A 22,961-nucleotide genomic window follows, 5' to 3' on the forward strand; every position below is an offset into this window, starting at 1 on the left:
CAGCACATGTTTTATCAGCTCCCATGTGCTAGACATGTCAGAAGGAACTTTATGGCAAGAGCAAAAGAGATCGCATGCTCTGTGGGAATGAAAATTCAAGTCGTTATCACTGGGGTACCTAATGATATGATCAACAGAAATTTCACTATTGCTGCAAAATCCAAATTGCAGCAGAACAAAGTAATTTTATTTACAATTAACTCGTAACATTGTTACACCAGACTTGTTTCATTATCCAAATCAAGCCTAATGTAACTTTCATATCACAACCCAAACAGCGCCCCCCCCATCCTATACTATGCTTGCCATTCTGAAGCAGATATCTTCTCAAGTGCTTGCATATACATGTGATTTTCAAGGATACCAGATTTTTTGTCAGGAAGACATATTTTTAGTGCTTAAATCCAGCTCTCCCACATTTCTCTTCAACATCCCCTAACCTCTAATTTACTCAATAAGGTTCAGAAGGACACAAATGAGATCAATTGTTGAACAAGGCAGAGTTCCAGAAAACTGAAATGCCATCAAAACAAGCCGCAGTCTGTTAACCTTCCTAAGAGATGCTGAACCTGATTACATTTGATAAGTGTCAGATGGGCCTGCTGCTGTTTCTGACACTTTGAGTCTTGCTTGTTGTCTTGCGGTCATGCAGATTTTATTAGTGGTAAATATTAAGAAAACATTTTTTGAAATATGTAGTAAATTAAGGACCATCTCATACAGTTCGTGGCAAGACATGAGACATGCAATTCCCATCACATGTGGAATGCCACCAGGGATTCTTTCTTTCTCCTGTATGCCTATTGGTATATCAGATTTTAATAGCCAGTATTATTGCTCATGAGTGTAGCCATGCCTAGGCAAATCCAGAAGATTAATAGGGTTGCCAATTCCGTGAGTTTGAAGTTTGGAGAATTCCTTCAATGTTGGGGGTGTTGCCTGGGGAGAGAGCTCAGTGTGGGGTTCTGTTTCGGTAGAGTTCACTCTCCATAGCTGCCATTACATCCAGGGAAAATGAATTTTGTAGTATGAAGATCAGTTGTAATTCCAGGAGAACTCCAGGTTCCATCCTGTGGTTGGCAGCTCTATAGAAACGAGCTACTGAATAATTTCAAGGTGGGCTAGTAGCCTGTTCCCCCACACAGTTGTGCTGGGCTAGTCCAGAATAGGAGGGCTGTGGAAGGAGGTACATAGCATATGGCCCAAGCAAGCAACAGGTAGCCAGGTGGCCAGCTCAGAGAAGGCAGCACCTTGGCTCAGACAAATTGGATGCAGATGTGCCTAGTCTAACAGAGCCTAATTCAGCATACTGATGGGCACACATGGGATCATCAGGGTGGTGGGAAGTATCCAGCCAAGCCATGCAAACTGTGGGGTGGCTGGCTTTTTCTCCTTCCTTTTCTCTCTTTTGTAGGGGTGTGGCCAGGCCAGGGATGGGGACAGCCCCTTGTCTAGACGTATTTTTTCTTTTGATCTGTGCCTATTTCTTCCTACTCAGTAACTGTAGGAGAAATGACCCATGAAAAATAACCCATGGGTTATTTTGTCATGCTCCTTACCCCAGCAGGCTTCTTATCATGCTCCTTGCTCCAGTATTCCATATTTTTCCTCTGGCTAGACTCTCCATACATTTAAACCACAAGTGATCTGGGTGGATGTTTTCTTGGAGGGTTTTCTGTTGCTATTCTTCTATGACAGTAGCACACTTAGTGGGTTTTGTATATGTACAGTCCCTTGAGTTGATGCAACTGACATATCTTAAGGGGTTCCCCTCCCCAGATCTTTAGTGTAAATGGAAACTCACCATCTTGTCTTATTTGAATGTAAACTGGGAGGCTCAATTACAGCCTGTGATTTTACTTTCGTTTTATTTTTACTTACAGTTTTAATGGTCATGTTTTCAACAGTTGTCATTGTGAGAAAATTTGCGGAAGGTATTTGTGCAAGAAAAAGCTGCTTCATGTTGAAGCATATAAAATATCATTTTTTTTAGTGAAAAGAATTCAGCAGACAACAGATACTAAAATGCAGTTGTGTTAATAAGAAGGCTTGAAAAATTAAAGTTCTGTCATCTCTTTTTACAATTAGGTTTTGCGGAAGTTGATCAATAAAACAAGAAAAGAATCTAATTCCCATTTCCATGACATTGCATTATCAAATGTAGCTCAAACAAAGGGAGAATCCTATTAATATGAACCAGGAATATGCTGACACATGTAGTGCTGTTTTATGATCTCATGTGAAAGTCTATTTTTATTCCTGTGCTGTTTATTTTAATAAATCTTTTAAGGTAGTTAAATATAATATACACACCTTCAAGGTGCAATCTTTACCGCAATTCAATAGAAATAAGCCCTAAACATGTGTGATCTCTCCTTTCATAACACTTATGAACAGGTTTGTTTAATAATAGAACAAAGGAGTCTAGAGATGACAGAAACATGGCCAGGAAGTAACAAAATCAGCATTTCAATCTGGGGGAAAATGCTACCTAATATGTCTTGGGAAATGTAATATGAAACAAAGATCAATTCAATAAAAAAAAATCTGCAGAACAATGGTGCTGAAATATACTTGTTTCTCATCCTACTACAAATGCCACTTTGTTCTGCTAGAGTCACAAAGGTAAGAGGTAAACCACCAAAACAGTGATACAAGCAATGGAAATGTAAAACAGGAAGGAAACTTATCAATAGCCCAAACAGGCTATAAATTATAGTGGTGCTCTATTAAAAAATGATATATTCAGAAATGTTTCCATTATTGCCATGTAGAAGAGTTGCCATATTGACTGGAGATCAAGTATTCATGCAACACCGTCCTGGAACACAGCTGGGGCGGCAAAATAAGGGGGGAGAAGCTGACTCTTAGAGAAGCCCCAAGATCTATTGCAGGGGGCTTCTAAAATTCCTTCCTCTAATCTTACCACTTTTTATATCAGACACCAGCTCCCAATTTCCAAGATCAGTTGAGAGTTGACTTCTGAACAAGACCATAGCCACTGTTTGCTGCTGTTTGATTTGTTGAGTACAAACCAGACGCATCCTGGATTGGTTCATGGTCTGATTGTGAGCTTCCAATAGAGTGGGGCTTTCCGCACCGGGATCCTTGTAGCAAATTGTTTGCTGAACGAAAAATCGCCATTTAAAATAGTGGAATTCGTCATTATGCATACCTGCCTTTGTAGTGGAATCCAGTTGCGTTTTGTATCGTTTCCCACAGGCTTCTAGTCTCGGCAAAAATCGCTAGAAAGGAAGCGCTATTGCCAAGCTCGTCCCGCCTCTGGCTGTCAAGCAGCCAATGGGAGGCCGTTAGCATGCTCCCAAACAGCCTCTTTCCCTTTAAGAAAGTTTAAAAAAAAAACACACCCGTTGCAACGAATCTGTGTTGATGCGTTGCAACGGAGAGACCCATCCAGCTTTGCAGGTGTGTTTGAGCTGTCGTTTAATCATTGCCACGCTCCCCCCGAGTGGAAAAAAAAAATCCCCCCCCCCCTCACGGGCCCAATTGTCGGCCGAAAGTGTAAAAAATAAAGGGAAAATACATCAGCAAACGGGCTTCTCTGTTGTTTGTACTTAGTGACTGTAAGGAGCTCTGGGGAGGGACTGCAGCCGGGGAAGCCTCACTAGGTAAACAAAGGCTTGCCGGTGCGTTGATCTCCGCTTGCTCGGAGAAAAAAAAATGGCGATCGCTTCGCCGGAAGATCAGGAGAGAGCCAGCGGGAGGGACTTTGTAGAAACCACAACAATGGTAACGCACAGAACTTTCCCGCTAGTGTTGCAGATTGGTTGCAGGAGTGTAGCGCTTTCCGGAGGGTGAATCCACTTTTGGGGATTTCCCTGAAAGCGCTACAAGGAAGCGCTTTTTGCGGATCGGTTTCAGGTGTGTGGCAGATTGTCAACGACATTGTGCATAATGGCAAAACTGTAGTGATTTCAATTGGCAACCATTGTGCAATTTTGAAGGAGTGCGGAAAGCCCCAGTATGTTCAACTGCCAGAAATGTTCACTGCAAAATATGAGGCATTCCTAATGAGTTTTACTAACTCAAGGGTTTTTTGGTGAATAATAGTTTAAGAGGTCAAGACTTTGAGAGATTTAAAAGGAGCCCCCCCAAAGTCTTGGAACTTTTTATACATTATCAGAAGCAGGTATATAATAATAGATGGAGAACGGTTTACCATATCTCTCCTTAACATCAGCTCCTTTCATTCAGTATAACCATGCATAATAAACAGGCACTGGGAGAGAGCAGATTTTCTGTGCAAGGCACAGCTGATCCTGGAGCTGGCTTCTCATGCAGTCCCATTTGGATAGTCGAGTACCTGTTGATTCAGACACTTTTTGGACTAATTCAGTCTGAATTTACCTTCTCCTGAAGTTAAATTGTCTTGGCTGAATTGCCAAACCAAGGTCTGGGTGCAATAGAGCAGTGGTCCCCAACCCGCGGGCTGCGGGCCGGTGCCGGGCCGCAAAGGCCTTGGCACTGGGCCGCGGCTCCTTCCCTCCCCCCAAAGCGAGAAGCTCGCCAGGCCGCAAGCAAATTGGCCGCCAAAGCGGCCAATTAGCTCGCGGCCCGGCAAGCTTCTTGTTTCGGGAGGGGGGTAAGAGAAGCTTGCCGAGCCGCAAGCTAATCAGCTGCTTTGGTGGCCAATTTGCTGGCGGCCCGGAGGGGCCGGGAGGGGGCAAACGTGCATGCGCGGACGTTTAAAGGTACTGAATCGCTTAAGATTTGATTGAATCTGAATTTTGCACATGCCTAGTTTAAATATAAAGCACAGTTTATCCTCAGGTTGTCTTCTATTGTTCCTTTAAAATTTAAAGAGACTGCAATAGATGCCCATGAACACCTGAGAGGCAGAAGGAACCCGCTGCAGCCTTTCCTTTGTTTTTTGACTACATCAGGTAATTCCCAAATATATCCATGATTTTGGGGGGAAATTTATCCAGTTTTCCTGGAAAAGAAAACCTTTGGGATTCCAAAATAGATCTGGAAAATAACAATAAGGTATTTCTTTGGTAGATTTTCAGCTCAGGTAAATCTGAATGCACACCCCTCATCCCCAATATCATAGACCAGCCTACTGAAAGTATATTTATTTGTTTATTGGTTTTATAAAGCACCCTTCCCTGCAAGCAGTCTCGGAACAGTTAACATCACATATTTAATACACCATATTATAAAATCAAATATTATTAAAATCTTGTAGTGTTCTGTTGTTCCTGTTCACCTCCAAGTTCACTTTACGGACAATATATAATATTATTCTTCAGTTTCATGTTTAGGGAAGGGAATAATGCAGAGATGAATGCAGGGAGGCCCGTAGATTTTATTGATTACATTAGGTTGTTCTGGCCTCAACCAAAGGCCTGGTGGAAGAGCGTCATTTTCCAGTCCCTGAAACTTAGGTAGTTCCAACAGGGCCTGGGGCTCAATTGGCAGCTCATTCCACCAGGGTGGGCCATGGCCAAAAAGAATCTGGCCCTGGTTGAGGCCAGACATCCTTCCTTTGCTTATATAGGTTGAGGCAAACTGAATCTGCAATCCCATTCTTTCCTGTATATATATTTATTTCACTATATTTGATTTAATAAAGAGGGCACAGTGATATATAGGTAGGAAAATATTAAGGGTGTTTCCGCACAAGGACCAATGTTGCCAATTGGCCCCACAAAGCAGAAACGTTATTTTTAAAAGTGCAATCTCGGCGTTACACATACCTGCTCTTTTAGTGAAATCCAGTAGTGTTTCATTAGTTTCACACAGGTTTCCGGTCTTGCAAAAATCGCTAGCCAGGAAGAGATTTTTCCTGTGCTTTGTTCCGCCCCTGGCCGTCAGTCAAACGAACAGCCAATGGGTGGTTGGTATCATGCTCCAGGAAAGCCCCTTTCCCTTTAAGAAAAGTTTAAAAAAGAAAAACACATGTTGAAACGAATATGCATTAATTCATTGCAACGGAGAGCCTCATTTAGCTGGCAGCTGGTGTGTGAGCTGGCGATTCATTGTTGCTGCAGTCCCCCGAGTGAAAAGAAAAATCCCCCCCCCCTTGCACGGGCGTAATTTTCGGCCAAAAATTAATGGAACTGGCAAATGGGGCTGTGTTGTGCTTGGGGACTTAGGGGAGCTTTAAAGCACTTCTGTGGAGGGACTGTAGCCGGAGAAGCCTCGCTGGGTGAATGAAGGCTCGCTGGTTCATTGCTTTCTGCTCGCTCCGAGAAAAAAAAAATGGCGATTGCTTCGCCAGAAGTTCGGAGAAGAGAGCCAAGGGGAGGGACTTTGCTGGAACCGCAACAATGGGAATGCACAGGTCTTTTTCGCTAGTGTTGCAGATTGTTTGCAAGAGTGTAGCGCTTTTCGGAGGGCGAATCCACTTTTCTGGATTTCCCTTTAAGCACTACAATGAATCGCTTTTTGCGGGACTGTTTCAGGAGTATAACAGATGGTGTGCGACGTCTTGTGGAACTGCAAATTAGTAGCGTTTACAATTTGCAACCCTTCTGCTACTTTGAAGTCGTGCGGAATGGACCTAGGTATTGTATGCTATTGAACTTTCAATGCACTTCAGAAGCAATTTTTCCTGTTTTGCATAGGAAAATTCAGCTGTAAAAGCATATTGAAAGTGCATTATCCAACATGTGTGGAATGTTTCCTTATGCAACTGGAAATGTGTCAAATCCATTTATGTTTCTGCTGGCGTATTGCTGGCTCCGAGCCATGGGGTGGAAGTTCCATGCCCCTGCTGCCATAGCACCTGCCACACTCCAAAGTACTGTCCCTGTGGTTTAGAAGGCTTCCAGAAACAACAGTGGGTTCAAGGTCTACAGTGGGAGAGTGGAATTGGCAAAAATGCTTCCTGCTACCAGATGAAGCTATCATTTGCAGGTAGACAATGAGCTTTTGAACCAGTCCTTTTTCGTCATGTTGTTATTTATTGTATTTATTACCTGCCCTTTCTCTTCAGAGTAACATGTGCTAAGAAGAAACACATGTAAACAGTAGAAAATAGTTCATTAACTCTTTATTCCTTACCTACCAAATTTATATAATACACAAATTAATATGCATGCTATACAAAATAAACTGCTTGATTTGAGAAATGGCTCACCCTAACTTACATATGCTTCAAGCCATTGGTTTTCAGAAAGAAAGTCCTGTGCTTTGCATCAACATATTGGATAACATTTATTATTTAAGAACAAATTACAGGCACTTAAACTGTCGTTTCAGCATTGCTAAATATTTTTTATAATGCTTTGGTTTTATAAGCAAGGCAAACAAAACAGATGATTGCATTAAAAATAAATACTGAAAGTAAACTGTAAGGTAGCTATTGCACTTTTCTGACCTAAAGGGAGTCTGCCAAGCTGCACCTCTGTTAACCATGAGTGCTTTAACTTACGTCTTCAGTTTAATTACTCCTTCAGTAATGACTTTTTCTACATACAATGCTAATATTGCACATTGAACAAAATTATCTACTGAATTGTTGCAGTAATGAACTCTAGCAAGAGGCAGCAAAATAAAGAATGTTATTGGAACATTTGATGTGTGAAGAAAGGAATAAGTTCAAAAGCAAGACATCTGGGTGTCATGAGAGGAATACAGAACAGAAAACTTAATCTCCCAGCAAGAGAGCTTGAAAACCCAAAGTCTAAATTAAGAAAAAAGAATGGGAAACCTACAGATGAGGCAACAGTAAAGATGTATGACTAGATCAAACAGATGAACATGTCTTGTGTTAAAGATGAGCCTGATTACCTCATAGCTAATGAGCAAATTGACAATGGGTGATTGTATTTTAACTGTAACTCAGTTTTCACTAATAAGGAAATGGGAGGGGGGGAGGAGAGAGAATTGTCTTGTTGGAATGTTCTTTTCTTTCCAAACTGAATATCTCACATGACTGTGCAGATCAATCCATGAAGTATTTTGAGTCCCTTTGAACTTATGCTGTCATAGCATTCGTTATACTGGTGGCTACATAAGAGCTTTTGGAACATGCTGTTTACTAGATTGCTTGGATTGGGTGCACCTCAAGATAATTATGACCATGTCATGCATCATTTAAAAACCAGCTATGTTTGGAAGATATACATTTCTTTTGTAGTGAAAGTGAGTACAGTAATCGACATTCATCAGTTCATGGTATTTATAATAGTCGTGTAGCAATGCCATTTACTATATCCAACTACATTTCCCAGATGGCGTTTCAGTCCAATTTAGAGCACTGTATTAAAATGAATGTAGTAGGCTTTGAGCCGGGGCACCTGTTAGGGATGCTGCAGGTGGGCAGGCAGGGTGGCAACAGAGCTCTCTACCTCTGGTACACTAGGCAATTGCCTAGATCAGTCTTTCTCAACTTTTGTACCATTGAGAAACCCCTGAGAAACATTCCTCAGGCTTCAAGAAGCCCCAGAAATGGAACGATCATGCAGTTTATGGTTGGGAAGCGTAGCTGTGAATGCGCCCACCTGGGGTCCCTCCCTACCCCTCCAGGTTCATCACTGGTCATTCAGGGAGGCAGCAGGTTGATTTGAACTTATGTGGTCATATCACCAATTTAAATATATATATTAAAATTAATTAACTCCCACCCATTCAGGAAACCCTTTCATGAAATCCTGGCTGAGAAAGCCTGGCCTAGATAAACCTTTCTTGACTTTTTTACCATTGAGTGGCCCTGAAACATTTTTCAGGCTTAAAAAAAAACCTGAAGTAATACAATCATGTAGAATATGGTTGGAAAGTTTAGATGTACACATACTCACCTGGGCCCCCTCCCCTTCCCATCCATTCCTGGCCCTTCATTGGTCATTTTCAGAGGGGTGTGTTCATTCACATGACTATATATGGTCATATCATCCAATTAAATATTTAACAAATTTAAAAAATAAATAAAAATTAATTAACTCCCACCCAATCTGGAAACCCCTCCTGGGCCATCAAGAAACCCCAGTGTTTCATAAAATCCTGGCCTAGATGCACAGAATGGCCTTAGGACCCCACATAATCCTAGCAAACTTGAAATACTCAGAGAAAGTACTTGCATTTAGGTTATTTTCTTCTAATATGTAGATTGGGCAGACAGGGAAGGCAGGACAGGACACTTTCAAGAAAGCATAAAAACATATATTCGTAAAACGTTTGCAGTGCTATTTAGAATGTTTTAGTGTATTAAAAGATGTACAATTTTGCATACTCAGGAGGACTGCTTGCAGATTCATTTTGAACAGAGGGGCATTTGTTCTTTTCTGGACACTGCTTAGCAAGCTATGACTAGATACAAGCCATTCTATGATAGAACTAAGAAAGAATTCAACAACAATTCCTGTGCATGATTCAGGTAAATACTACCATGTTTAGCCTTTAGACAAGCTAATGCTTTTTGAACACTGCCAGTGTTTACAAATATGTCTGTAAGGTTCATACACTGCCATTCTACGTAAAATATACTCTGCAAGAATTACAAGAATAAAAAATATGGGCATAAAATGTACAAATATGAGCCATAAAATTAGCAATGATAGGATACACTAAAATCCAGTGGAGTTTAACTGAAAACTTAAAATTCAACAGAATTCTCCCCCACAAAAAAAGGGAAAAAAAAGAAATAGTGCCCCCACCAAACCTCAGGATCAAACTTGGCACAATACAACTTAATGCTATTCAGGGCCCTTCTGCCCATTGGCCCTTCTGCCCATTATCAAGGCTCATGTCCTCCTTTTCATCCTCCCTCCATATGTTTCCCACCTTCCTGAGTGTCTTTCTCTTATCTGCTCATGAGCTCTCCCATCACCCAGGGCTTACCCCTACCTGTAGTTGTTTGTACAAGTATAGACTGATAAGTCATAAGTACCCACAAGTCAATGGGGAGTGGTGGATGTCAGAAGCAGTGAGTCCTGATAGAAGCCCTAGGCCCTAGCAGAATCCCAGCCTCAAGGTATACTCAGGCATGTTTCCAGCCCAGACTTCAACCCCCCCCCTCCCAGGCCTTCAAGCAGAGAATTGTTTAACTGATGTTCAAAAATCTATCTATGAGTGGTCCCAGGCTTTTCAGAGTCTCTTGGGAAAGTATTTCATAGACTGGGACAGGGCTGCCAAAGCCACCATGAGGCTCTAGACATATATATTTCTTTACCAATAAAGGGTACTCTTCTTACATCTGATGAAGTGGGTGGTAGTTCACAAAAGCTTCCTTTGCAAAAATTATTTAATTTAATCTATTCAAGTTTACTTAGTACAAAAGCAGGGACAAATTGATTGTGGAGTAGTGCTAGATGAGAAGTACTGAGATAATTGAGACTGTTTTTGCCAACATTTTCTTTAAAAAGATTGTCTCCTGTCATATAACATAAAGCGTTAACATGTCAACAAAAGCAAAGTAGCATTTACAAAAACATATTAGATTACTCACAAATATAACAACCCACTGCTCGAACAAAATTTGAAATGTAATTAAATCCAAAATGAGTTTTAATTGTTGTTCCACATGTGTAACCATTAAACAGATTAACATTCCTTTACTATGCTTGTAAAAGGGGTGGGGAAAGCAGCATTTTACCACTTAGCATGGGGAAATCACCACCACCCCCATCCTTCTGTTCATAATAATGAGAAGGTTTGCTGCTATACAACTATTAAGCATATTCTAAATTACCAACCAGAGATTAAAAAGACTGAAAATAAAGCTCAGGATTAGGTGGGGAAAGTGAGAGATGAAGGTAAGTCATGAAAGAGAGAAAATAGAGGAGAAAAGTGTGGGGAAAAGAGGAGAAATGCAGAAAAAAAGGAAAGGCTTTATTTTCTGGAATATGCTAACAGGGAAGATCTGGATAAACAGGCAAAACTATGGAGCTGAGTAGAAGAAAGGGAAAGGGAAATAGACTGATGGAAACAACAGCCTGCAGCCTGTCAATAATTGTAGCAGCCATAAGCTGTGCGGGCTTGTTTTGCCTTGCTCCAGTGCTGTCATGGTTGATGGGTTTGGTAGGATATGCAAGTGTTTGCCCCCATGTAGTAAACTGTGCAGAAAGACACAAGAAGCATAAAGCAAAATTACTGTTGTTAACTGCTTTGCCTTCCCTTTACCCCTAATTGACTGCAGTGCTGAACTGTACTAAAATTAAAATAAATTGAGATGCATTCTGAATGCAGTGTGACATTAGTTTCAGTTACCCTCCCACTGACGAGTCTCAGGAATCCCCACACACACACACACACACACACACACAAGTTTCCCTCTCTTGGTGGCCATGGTTTGAGGATCATTATAGTTTTTCTGGGTTTATATTGGGGGGGGGGGTGGAGTTAGGTAAGGGAGAGAATATATACACATACAGCACAAACTAAATCCATTCCTTTCCCCAGCGTTACCTTTCCAGACAACACTGCAGCTATTCTACAATGACTACAAATTCTTTATGAGGTTAAACATCCCATTAAACCTGTACAATCCTAATAATACCAAAGTCAGCATGGTAAGAAGACTGGTTAGAAGATTGCACAGTTCCTGTTTCAAAACAGCCTAACAGTAAAATCCTAGACAGAATTATACATTTCAAAATTTGTTGAAGTCAATAGGCTTAGAATAGGATAAGTGGATAGAACTGAACTGCAAATTAATAGCAAGTCAAAAAAGAACCTTTAGCAAAGCTAAAGTGAGTCTGGTATAATGGTTAAGGCAGGGGTAGTCAAACTGTGGCCCTCCAGATGTCCATGGACTACAATTCCAATGAGCCCTTGCCAGCATTCCCTTAACCCTGGGTTAAGGTGTCAGACCAGGATCTGGAAGATCCAGGTTTGAATCCCTGCTCTGCCATTGAAGCTGGGTGATTCTGGGCTTAGTTACACAGTCTCAGCTTAACCTACTTCACGGGATTGTTATGTAGATAAAATGGAGAAGAAAATGAAGTAAGTTCCTTTTGAAAGGGCAGAGATAAAGTAAATATGAAACTAGAGAAAAAGGACTCAAGTAGTGTTCTTTATGCAAGCATCTCTCATTTCTTGGATTTCTTGAATTCTTAGCCACAGGGCCAAAGGAATTCAGGCATTTTTCCTAATGTTATGCAAATATTGGTGTGAACTTTGAAATATTGTGCAGCCAAAAAGCACAAGATCTGAGCATTGCTAGCTTCCAAGGCACCCCTCTAAAGATACAAAGGAGGCAATGGACAAATTGGTAGAGGGAGAACGACAGAACAAATTACAAGTGTCTCTGACCTCTAAAGTCTGTAGAAGTAGAATTATGGAAAGCAAAGACAACCCTTACTTGAATATGTTTTTGAATTCTTTTAATCCCTTATGTCACTTTAAAGAGAATTGCTCTGCATCTGCAAGTGATTGAAGTAAAATGAAAGCCATTGTGTGATTTCCAGTTCGAGTGTTGTGTTGCACACCACTATTATGAAAGCAAATAGAGCAATTTCTCAATTGACCTCAACTGACTAATAAAGCTTATGATGATCCTAACATATGGATGCTGGAACCGAGAGGAACACACACAAACACACACACACACACACATCTCTAGGGGGTTTTTGTTGCATTTTTTAACTGAGAGAATGCATTCAGTCAAAGGATTGATGCTCCCATGTCAACTTTAAACTTTAGATATGCTATCCTCAAAACCAAGGAAACTGGCATTTAAAATTGTAACATATGGTTCTCTTTTATATTTGAACTCCTGCTGTAAATCAAAAAACCCCAAAGCCAAGTATCTGCCAGGTTTTTTTTCCTGCATATCCAAAATGTCTTTGTTTCAGAAATTTAAATTTTTTCTGTACTATGTCCCTTTCTAACATGTATAATTGGGGGTTTTTAATTGCCTTATCTTTGCTAGTGTCTTTATTAGAGGGTTTGTGTGTGTGTGTTCTTGCTCCAATCTCTGGATTTTTTTTCTACTAATATCTTGGTTCTGACTTTTCACTTTTCTTCTTGGCACCAGCTGCTAATAAGATTTCTCTAATAAAATCTTTGCTTGCTTCCCAAATTGTAGCTAAGGACATCCCTTCTGTGTTATTTATTTTTAAAACATTCTTCCAGATCTTTTTACACTTGCTTACTACATCATCTTGTAGTAAAAGAGCATCAGTTAATCTCAGTCTTCCTCAAAGTTTTCTGTTCCATTGCCAAACACAGCCAATACTAAAATAAGACTGCCAAATTGCAGCCTCAGAAGACTAGGAGGCCAGCAAGAGGTGGCAGAGTCTCCACAGAAGCTGGAGGGATGGGCATGGGCCAGAATGATGGGCACCTAGCAAGCACACATGCCATGCATAGGAGCCAGGACTTTTATCCTACTTTTCTGCCTCTCACTCTTTCTCCATCCTGTTACCCCATCTCTTAACTTATGGCTATTGCACATTCTAGGTATGGGGGGGTCAGGAGCTCTCATTTGATGAGCTCTGGAACATGAGCATAAGTGCATGCTTCAAGTAGATATTTCATCTTGGTTATACAAACTGTACCGGTTACATGTAGATGGCAACTGTGTTTCCACACCTCGATTTTCTTTCTTATTTTTAAATGTCAGAATCTTTCTGCCCTACATCAGTGGCAAAAGTCAGGGCAGCTATTATAGGGAGAAAGATACATGCAAGCTTGCTGGTCTATTCTCAGTTCAGGTGACTCATGACTGAGATGGTTTACCCTACTTAATGGTTATATTCTGTTCAGCATATTGCAGGGTTTTAATCCTCCTTCCTATCCCCTGCTCCTCCCTTAACTGATATTACTTAAACTCCACCCTCTATCTTAACATGCTCTTTCCTCTCTGCCCTGTAGGAACACCTGTGGATCCCCGTGCTTGTCCTATTTGCCTAATCCTGGCTCCTCCACTCCAAGTAAGTCCTTCCCCATTCTTTTGTTCCCTTATCCCAACTTTTTTGGACCCTTCTCCCCCTCTTCCCTTGCCTACCCCCTACTCTTCCTCATTTGTCCCTCTGTGGGCCATGAATGCTGGCCATCTCCCCATGTCTCCGCTCTCCCTCTTTCCCAGGAGAGTCGAGCGGGAACTACTCCATGGCTCACCGCGGCCACGACACCAGCAGCTACGTCGCCAACAGTCCTGGCAGGGGCAGCGAAAGCAGCCATGGCAGTGGCATCCCAAGCAGTGGTAGCATTCCCAGCAGTGGCGCCGGTGTTCCCAGCAGTTGTAGTGTCCCCAGCAGTGGCAGCATTCCTGGTGATGGTGGAGGTTCCAGCGGAGGCTCCAGCAGCAGCTCTGGCCAGCATCAGGTCTAGATTGGTCTAGACCTTCAAATAGATGGCATGGGGGTGTACTCTTTTTCAGTTAGTGTTACCTGTCACACTTTGTGGCGGGGGCACCACATCATGAATTGGTGATAGAAGACAGTGGTTAGCATTTCTGTTGTGCAACTGAAATGTTGTCCCAAAATTGTTGGGCTAATTGGTCATTCTTTCCAGACTCTCTAGCAATGGTGCAGTCCTGCCCACTGTGCATGGTGCAGTGGCATCACGATTAGGCTTGACCTGAGGCTTGGCTGGATCATAATAATCTCTGGGGGTTGTCTGGATGAGGCTAATCAGTGAGCTTTGACCTCCGTGGATGACATAGTCTGCATGTATAGGGGACACAGCTTCAACTACGATGCTTCCAGTTCTTGCTGGGATGCTGACCTTTGGATTAGGAGCACCAACCAGGGGTTGCCTGGTTGGCTCAGTGCAGCAGTAGGTAGGCAGTCCTCTCCAGCAGAGATCTCCATCCAGGCCCTCCAGCGGTATGGCATCCATGTGGAAGAAAGATGCATGCCAACCTATATGGAGCTGGGCCTTGTTGGACCATAGTAGCTCATCCAAGGTGTGATAACAACATCTTATAGCCTCCAGTTTGCTGATGGTAAACTTTTACTGAGGATACCTCTTGGCTCCAGCAACAGCTGGCCAGTGGGTCTCTGGCAGCTCCACCCAGCTCACTGAACATCCAAAGGATAAAAGCTGTCTCCATATGGGGAGAAGTCACAGTATCCAATTATGTTGTCCATGACACTGTGATTTCTGCAAAAGCAGAATGCAACACTGTGTAGGCAGGTACAAAATAATTTATGTTAGGAGCTATAACATGCCACAAAATATACATTGAATAGAGACGTGTAACATTCCCCAAACTGGTTTAAATAAGACAATTGACTCCTCAGAGTTCCTGTTACAAAAATAGGTGCTACAATTGTAGATACAGAATGGGATCCAAAATATAAAAGTTCAAAAGATGGAATTCCAGATAAAAGTCCATTTTGATTACTTTTCTTCAGTTTGTCGTGCCACTTTTTGTTAGAGCTGAAGCAAAATATACTTTACCTAATTTTTTATTATTTAAAATATGCACATTTTTCTTTATGCGAGTTTCTTATAGGCATAAAATATCTGTGTTTTGCTTTTTAAGTTGGTTGAAAACTTTTATACATTACATGGGACAGTTCAGTGTATGTTGATACTGTTTTTAATGTATCCATTTTGTCTTGATGTTAATGCCAGGTTTTTTAGAGATGAGTTCAAAGTTTTTTTCACTTGACAGCCAGCCAATACCTTCAGGAATACTGTCCCTGCTTGCATTTCTTTGCAATGATAGACAGACATGCTTGTCTGTCTTCTCCAGTTATAAGGTAAGTACCACATAGCCTCATTTTTTTTCTTTGAAGACTAGCCTGTGGACTCTGAGAGGAAATAGTCTGTGTGACTTTGGTTTCTAGGAGAATTTAGCAGGGGGCAGGGAGGAGAAATAGGATATGCTTTCCTGAAATGCATATATGACACATTCTAATTATCCCACATATGATAGTGGAACCAACACTTTTTTAGTGTGAACTGGTAATGCTCCGAAGGGAAAAGATCCATTTGTGGTAGATAGAACGGAGCTGGCATTGTCAGCACAGATTAATTGCTGCTTTTCCTTATAGTCTTAATTACAATTACTTCATTTTACCGCATGGTCTCACATCCCTTTAGAAGACAACAGACTTCAAAGGTATGAACTGCATTCCAAACCTTGGGTTGAAAGACTTTAACTGCGTAACTAAAGAAAAGATTTACATAATGCTAGAGATATCTCAACTTTTAAAATTTTAAATATAGATGAACTCTTTTCTAGCCACACATGTTTCTTAATCTGTGGTTTGAGAAGGGCAGAAGCCTGTTTATAAGAAGGTATATATAAATGTGTAATTCCCAGTTTTTTCTCAGGACCTCTTTCGGTGACTCTTGGGATGGGGTTATCCATTCTTCTCTTGCAGGTTGAATGAATCTGGAAAAAGAGTGGACTAAGAGCAGCCGAAATAATAAAAAGGGATTTGTAATGTTAATTTTTATGTTGCATTGAATTCAAATACCTGCTGAATTATTTTGCATAGGCTCCAAGCTGCTATTCTAGCTCTTGGCAATGCACAGAATTATTCCCTCACTCCTTCATGCTGCTTTGTTTCCTACAAATCTGCTGACAACATCTTTACAAACGTCTCCAAAGGAAACAAAACAGCAAGGCTGAAAAGTTAAAATCCTTTTAAACTAGGCTTTCAAACATATGCCAAAATTGTGTATAGGGAAACGGTCCATTGAAGTCTGGTTCCAACACTGAAAAACTATTTTTAAACTGGGGGTGGTGGTGGTTAAGGAGACAAAGGCTTTCATGTAAGATTGGGAGCAAAGGGCTGTCACAGAACTAGAACGATCACATGGCAACATCCTATGCTAAAGCTGAACACTACAAGGAGGGATAAGGGAAGAGACTTTCTTCAGAATTGCCTGTGATTCTTAGAGAGGCATACTTTATGTTACAATATAATGTCTCTCTACGAATCACAGGCTATTCTGAAGAAAGCCTCTTCCCTTATCCCTCCTCGTAGAAACCTGGATAAAGTAAAAATAAAATAAAGCACATTAATAAGTATGTAGCTGAGAATCTGTAAATGAACTGATAAATTTCATGAGACTGCTAGTTGGTAGAATCTTCTATGTTTGTGTTGGTGTACAACAATGACACATATCCAGTCATCATACACTGAGGGTAATCAAAGTTTTCACACATTTTCCTTTATTGCTGCAGTTCCTGCTGATTTCCGGAAAGATCATTGTTGGGGTTGCATGATTGATATACAGCCATGAAAGTTAGTTGGCTGGAATAAGATGAAGTTTGGGAAAACGGGATATAATTTACCTAGGAACCCGTTTTGGTTGTGATTTATTTCGCTTATGATTTTGGATGATTTATAAAGTTTTGAATCATTATAAAAAAGAAGAAATAAAAAGATTCATTATTGATTTGGAATAGCCTGGACAATTCCTATATTTTTTGGAGTGGAGATACCACAAGGAATTGATGGTTCGATTGGAATTTATGGAATAAGAAAGGGTACAAGGATTCTGTCCCCTTAATCCCCTTTTTAAAAATTTAACCCAGGAAACTCAAAACTGGGGGAAAGGACACCTTCGCCTCTGCTACCTTTCGGAGGTCCAAGGGCCTGTTATCTGTTTCTTCCCAGGAAGTGCAACAGAAGATAAGCTTACATTATATCAAAGTAGATATAAATACTAACAGTGTCAGAGAAAGATTACCATGAATTTTGCAGTAATCGTTTTTAAACCACATTTATTTATAACTGGTGTATATGATTTATGTCTGATTTAATTCTCTGTTTCAACAATTACCTGCTGAGCAGTGATGCAACAAGTAGAGTTCCATCAGGTACTGTGACAAATAGTCATTCACAAAAACCTAATTGTATTATACTGTTATGAAGTCAAAAGTGATGCAACATATGAGGCAGTCATGAATGGGCCTATAGACAGATTAACAGTCCCCCATAAACCTGGTTTCTTGTTAATGACTGGAAGACATGACATGAGATAAACCAATGGGTTCTCAAGGATCCTTATTTCATACTGATCTCTTACCTCTTAAGCATTATAGGGATCTTTATTCATTCAGGTATTACATGCTCCTTCTGGGAAGGCCCATTCATGTTTTAATTTACATACAAGTACCAAAGATAAATCCAACCTTAGTATATCTACTGGGAGTTCATCTGTACAAGCTGTTTTACCCTTGGTTCATTAACAATGAAAACTAAATTATGAGAGCAGCAGATCCAAGACTAGCAGAAAGTTTAATCCCTTTGCATGGGCTAGATTTTTATTATAATAGGTTTCCCCAGGAAATGATAAATGGGTAGTGGGCATACAGAATAAGGAAGCAAGTTGATAGGAAAACACTATGAGAGCCAAAAATATCCACTGAAGGAACTGTAAGAAAATGACAGAGTCTGATAAGAGTTTGGGGAATGCAACATAATTTGTTTAGAGTTGCTCAAATGGGACTCATTTTATTCTTATTATCTGAAGATCTTTAGGGATTGATAAATTGCTCTGTTTAAAGCATTGTACTTTGTTTATGACTTCAGTATCTGAACGTAGAAAAACTGGAGACAACAATCTTAGAGAAAACATTGTCCTCAAACTGTGAATGGACAGTTCTGTTTGTTGGTGATTTAGTAATAAGCCAGTTACATTTATTATTATTTCCATATGATTCCACATGGCTGCTGTTTCAAAATAACCAAAGCACAGTAGAGAGAGAACTGGGAAGCCAAAATGGTCTTCTGAAACCTATAAAATATGTGTGTCACTCATTGTAGTATTAAGGCTATAGAGATTCAAAACGCACGCTGGGAGCCAAAAGGATCAGCTTATTTAACACAGACCCGTTATGCACAGCAGAGGCCATGCTGAGCCGCCACTGATTCTGTGCAGTGGGACAATATGCTCTACCACTGCCACGTTTGTACTGGACTTAAACTGACTGTATCTGGTTTATTTCCACTGGTTTCCGCATTGTATAGTCATTTGTCTACATTTTCATGTAGAAAGCTTAAATATGGATTCTGTCACAATTCAACAGAACAAGTAGTTCCACATGCTAGATGCAAGGGGGGGTCAAAGGTTCAAACAGATAAGCAAATAGCTTTGTGAACTGATATTAGTTCGAGGTTATGGTCTGATAAAACACATTAAAAGCAGCTAAATAATACTTCTAAAAAGCGGCTCATAAAAGACTCATATAACTGAGTTATGTGCTAAGTATAAACAAGATTTTTTTGCAAATGGGAGATCTCCTTATTCTTACAAATAGTGTGACTATAAACAGAGTTGCAAGCTCTGCCTATGGGAAGAAGTCATCCAGCAGAATAGAAAACATGAGAAGACAGAAGATGTTCTCAGGACTAACTTAAAAGTAATGCAGCAGCTGTGGTGTACAGCTTAGTTCTACAAAGTAAACCTTGTTTGGACTTGTGACTCACATAACACAATACCTGTGTTTAAAAAAAAAAGCAGGAAAGAGCAGCTGGTAGGCAGAGCAGCATCTCAGAGCATCTTGATTTTCTTCAGTCCCCCCCTTTTCTTTTCCCCCCTTTTCCTTGTTCTGCCTGTTTTTACCTCTCCTTCTCTAGAATGCTACTTAGCACTATCCATTGGTTGCTGTCTACCCTTCTTAGATCTCCTCATTCTGATCTGATTCAAATTTATAGCATGAACCCCTGACAAATTTGGTTCAAGTGCTGACAAAAAAACCTGTTGCCTTACTGTGGTATTTCGACAAAGTTGATATTACATGTGTCAGTAGAACTACACAATTCCCCCCCCCCTTAACTTTGATATCTGCTGCCAGGGACTGTAAATTTAATGAGAGCACCTGCTGCCCTCATGCTAGTTAATTCACAGTGATTTGCCTCAACGAAAAGATTTTTTTTTTAAAAAGGCCTCTGTTCTTCAGTAATAAATTACCAGCCTATATTGTAGCCTAAAGGGCCTTTGATTCATGTAATATTACATTTACACTAAGCACTCCTGGCAGTAGGGACATTTAGCTTCTGAGTAGAGGGGGGTCTGTTGAGGAGGGGAGGGAAGTGGCTGGTGAGATTAAAATAAAATGAGAAGATCAATTGCCTGGATGCTGACAGCTGAAGGGAAGGTTTTGTCCTCGACCTCATAGTCCTGAAGCAATTATTTTCACAATGCCAAAAGCTTACAACTAATACAGATTTTACTGTGTTGAGTGACAGACTACAGTATGGGAGGCATTAAACATTATATCTCTTTTTTCAAAAATAATAAATTATGAGTACTTTGTAATTCATGCTTCTTTGAGAATTGAGATCACACATTTACTCTAAAATTAATAATTGGAAAAATCATCATTTAAGCAGCAAACCATGTTTTCCTTTTTTTTAAAAAAGCTTACATAGATGTTTTAAAGAGCCAATAAATTGGGAATCTTATTAAAATATTTTTAAAAATTACAAGCCAAAGAATATATGAGAACTGATGAAAATAGGATAGAGGTATGATGTGGAATTAGATAAGAACGGGATGCAGTAAACCTAACATTTAGAAGAAACAGCCTAGAGGAAACACAATGCCATCCAGTGAAAGTGAGCTGCAGCTGATTTACACTCTTTGTTTTAAAAAAATGCCACAACCCAAGGACTGGGAGAAAGGTCAGGCTCCACTGAGTCCTGGCTTTGAGTCATAACTTACCTACCTCTTCTAATGGGATTGCCTCTTGCTTCTGGCCAGTAGTCAGCTGACAGATTAGCTACAGTGTTCTACTTTTGCAATACTCAACCTCGGCTGTATAGATTGCCTTACAGAATTCAAATACACATTTGTTACAAAAAAAAAATCATTACAGCCAGTAAGGTTCAGGTAGAAAGATTCAGGTTATGAAGAAAGTTGAAGTTGAAAGGGAGGGTTAGTTATATAACAAATTGATTGTGGCTATGGGGAAGGGAGATTTCATGGGGGCTCACACAAAGGCTAAAAGAGTGGAAGAAAATGTAGAAAAGGGGGGGAGGTTGTGGGAATACACATTCGAACTTTTGAGGCTATATATCAATTACTAAACATGAAAAATGAAATCTGGATGAGGACTTTCTGTTTCGCATCTCCAGCTACAATCCTAAACATGCTTCAGTACAATCCTGTGCATGAATACTTAGAAGTTCCACCCTGTTCAGTTGAAATTGTTCCCAAATAGATATGCACAGAATGGCAGCCTCAGTTTTCAGTGACTGTTACTTCGACATAAATATGTTTAGGATTCTGATGTCATGCTGATTCAACATCATCCAATGTATCTTTACCAGAAATATATACCAATTATACCAATCCCTAAGTAACTCTACATAGAGTTGCAACCCCAGCATCTACAATCTACCCAATATTCTATATTTCTAAAGTAAAGAAAGTTTAGGAACTGTGGAAATTAGTGCTGCATTATCTTTTTGCAGGATTATTTATGTATACATTTCCATGCATACACAGGCACACACACACACATTAGCATTGTAGAGAGAATGAAGTTCCCACTGAAAGACAATGGGTTCCTTACTAAAATTGTTTGCTGTGCTAAACAATATTCAGTGAAATCCTCAAGGAAGTGACACCATTGAACTATTTACATCTGTCCACATTCAGAAAAATGGGAAAATAAACTTGCTGAATATGCAGTAATTGTAAAATGAACAATCTACTTGAGAAACAGGACTATTATGCAATTTGAAAGCTGGAGTGTGTATTATGTATATTATACTAGCAGGAGACAAACTTATAGTTAGAAAATATCAAATACAAATGTAGAATTTACATGTGTCCCAAATATCTCAAATTAAAAATGGCTTCTCTTTCTTTTACAATATGACAGTTATCAATTTAAAATACTATAGGACACATAGAAGTGGTGAAAATATGTTAAATTAAATACATAATAATAATGGATCCAGTGTTGTGGTCAAAATAATTAGCTATGAAATTTGAAATTTAAATCTTAAATGATTAATACAACTGTACCCCAACATAAATAAAAATAATTGATTTTATAGATAATGCCTTAAAATTATAATGAAGGGAATGAAAGGGAAAATATTCTCTGTTCTATATATTGTGTGCAACATGATTGTTTTTAACAAACATAATTATATTATACTAGAATTAAAGCCCATTGTAGCTGATACAACAAGCACTATCAGGGAGAGGGGGGAAATAACAAAGAGAGAGAGATGTAGAAAGGAAGAGAGTGATTTAGAGAGAGCTTGGCATTGGAAAGAGTAAGGGAAGGAGTTGTCCAGTCTGTAAGGGCATGAGGTTGAATGTGTATGTTGTGTGGGGGGTTGTGATAGTGTGGTGACAAATGAGGGCATGGGCATGGAGAGATGGGTGTCAAGAACCTGGGGTTTGGAATGTTCATTGAATGTGGGAGAGGACTGACTTTTGGGAATTGTGGCACAGTGGTTACAGATGAGCTTTCCAGAACCATGTCCAGATATGTGAAGGGAAAATCAGACTGGATACTCTTCTTAGGGGGAGATTACATGACAACCAATTCCTCCCAGTTCTGTGTTCAACCTCATTTCCCTTCTTGTGTGAATTAGGCCACAGAAACTGAAATGTCCCCCTGCCCTAGTCCACATGGGGTAGTCACAGTACACAGGTGTCCACCCTGCTCCTTCTGTCTCCATTTTTTTACTGTTGATATAAATTTATGTGCCCACATGCTTCTTTCACTGTTGCCCCTTAGAAGAAGAAGAGCTGGGTTTTTGTACCCTGCTGTTTACTACCCAAAGGAGTCTCAAAGTGGTTTATAAACACCTTTTCCCTTCATCTCCCCAACAACCTATGAGGGATGTGGGGCTGTGAGAGGTCTGAGAAAACTGGGAATGGGCTGCAGTGACCCTCGGGTGTCTCTAAGCAATTTAAAATTGCCTTTCTTCCTCTCCCCATAATACACATTGTGAGGGAGGTGAGGCTGAGAGCTCTGGGAGAACATGGAATGATCCACAGTCACTCAGCAGGCCTCAGGTGTCTCTAAGCAATTTAAAATTGCCTTCCCTTCCTCTCCCCATAAGAGGCATCCTGTGAGGGAGGCTGCTAGGGAGGGCGGTGAGAGTAGGGGCTGG

At 40.3% G+C, this 22,961-nt stretch overlaps 2 long non-coding RNA genes across 2 annotated transcripts in view; one reads left to right on the forward strand and one right to left on the reverse strand.

Moving 5' to 3' along the window:
* Nucleotides 1-5,887, reverse strand: part of LOC143840951 (uncharacterized) — a 50,558-nt gene extending 44,671 nt beyond the window's left edge. The window contains exon 1 of the long non-coding RNA XR_013232487.1: nt 5,721-5,887. This is a non-coding gene — a long non-coding RNA (uncharacterized LOC143840951). The remainder of the gene's footprint in view (nt 1-5,720) is intronic.
* LOC143840952 (uncharacterized) overlaps nt 1-15,564 on the forward strand; it is a 64,348-nt gene extending 48,784 nt beyond the window's left edge. The window contains exons 2-3 of the long non-coding RNA XR_013232488.1: nt 13,783-13,841; nt 15,533-15,564. This is a non-coding gene — a long non-coding RNA (uncharacterized LOC143840952). The remainder of the gene's footprint in view (nt 1-13,782; nt 13,842-15,532) is intronic.
* Nucleotides 15,565-22,961: the final 7,397 nt, after the last annotated feature.

This window comes from Paroedura picta, chromosome 7 (genome assembly GCF_049243985.1).
Source record: "Paroedura picta isolate Pp20150507F chromosome 7, Ppicta_v3.0, whole genome shotgun sequence".
Taxonomy (NCBI): domain Eukaryota; kingdom Metazoa; phylum Chordata; class Lepidosauria; order Squamata; family Gekkonidae; genus Paroedura; species Paroedura picta.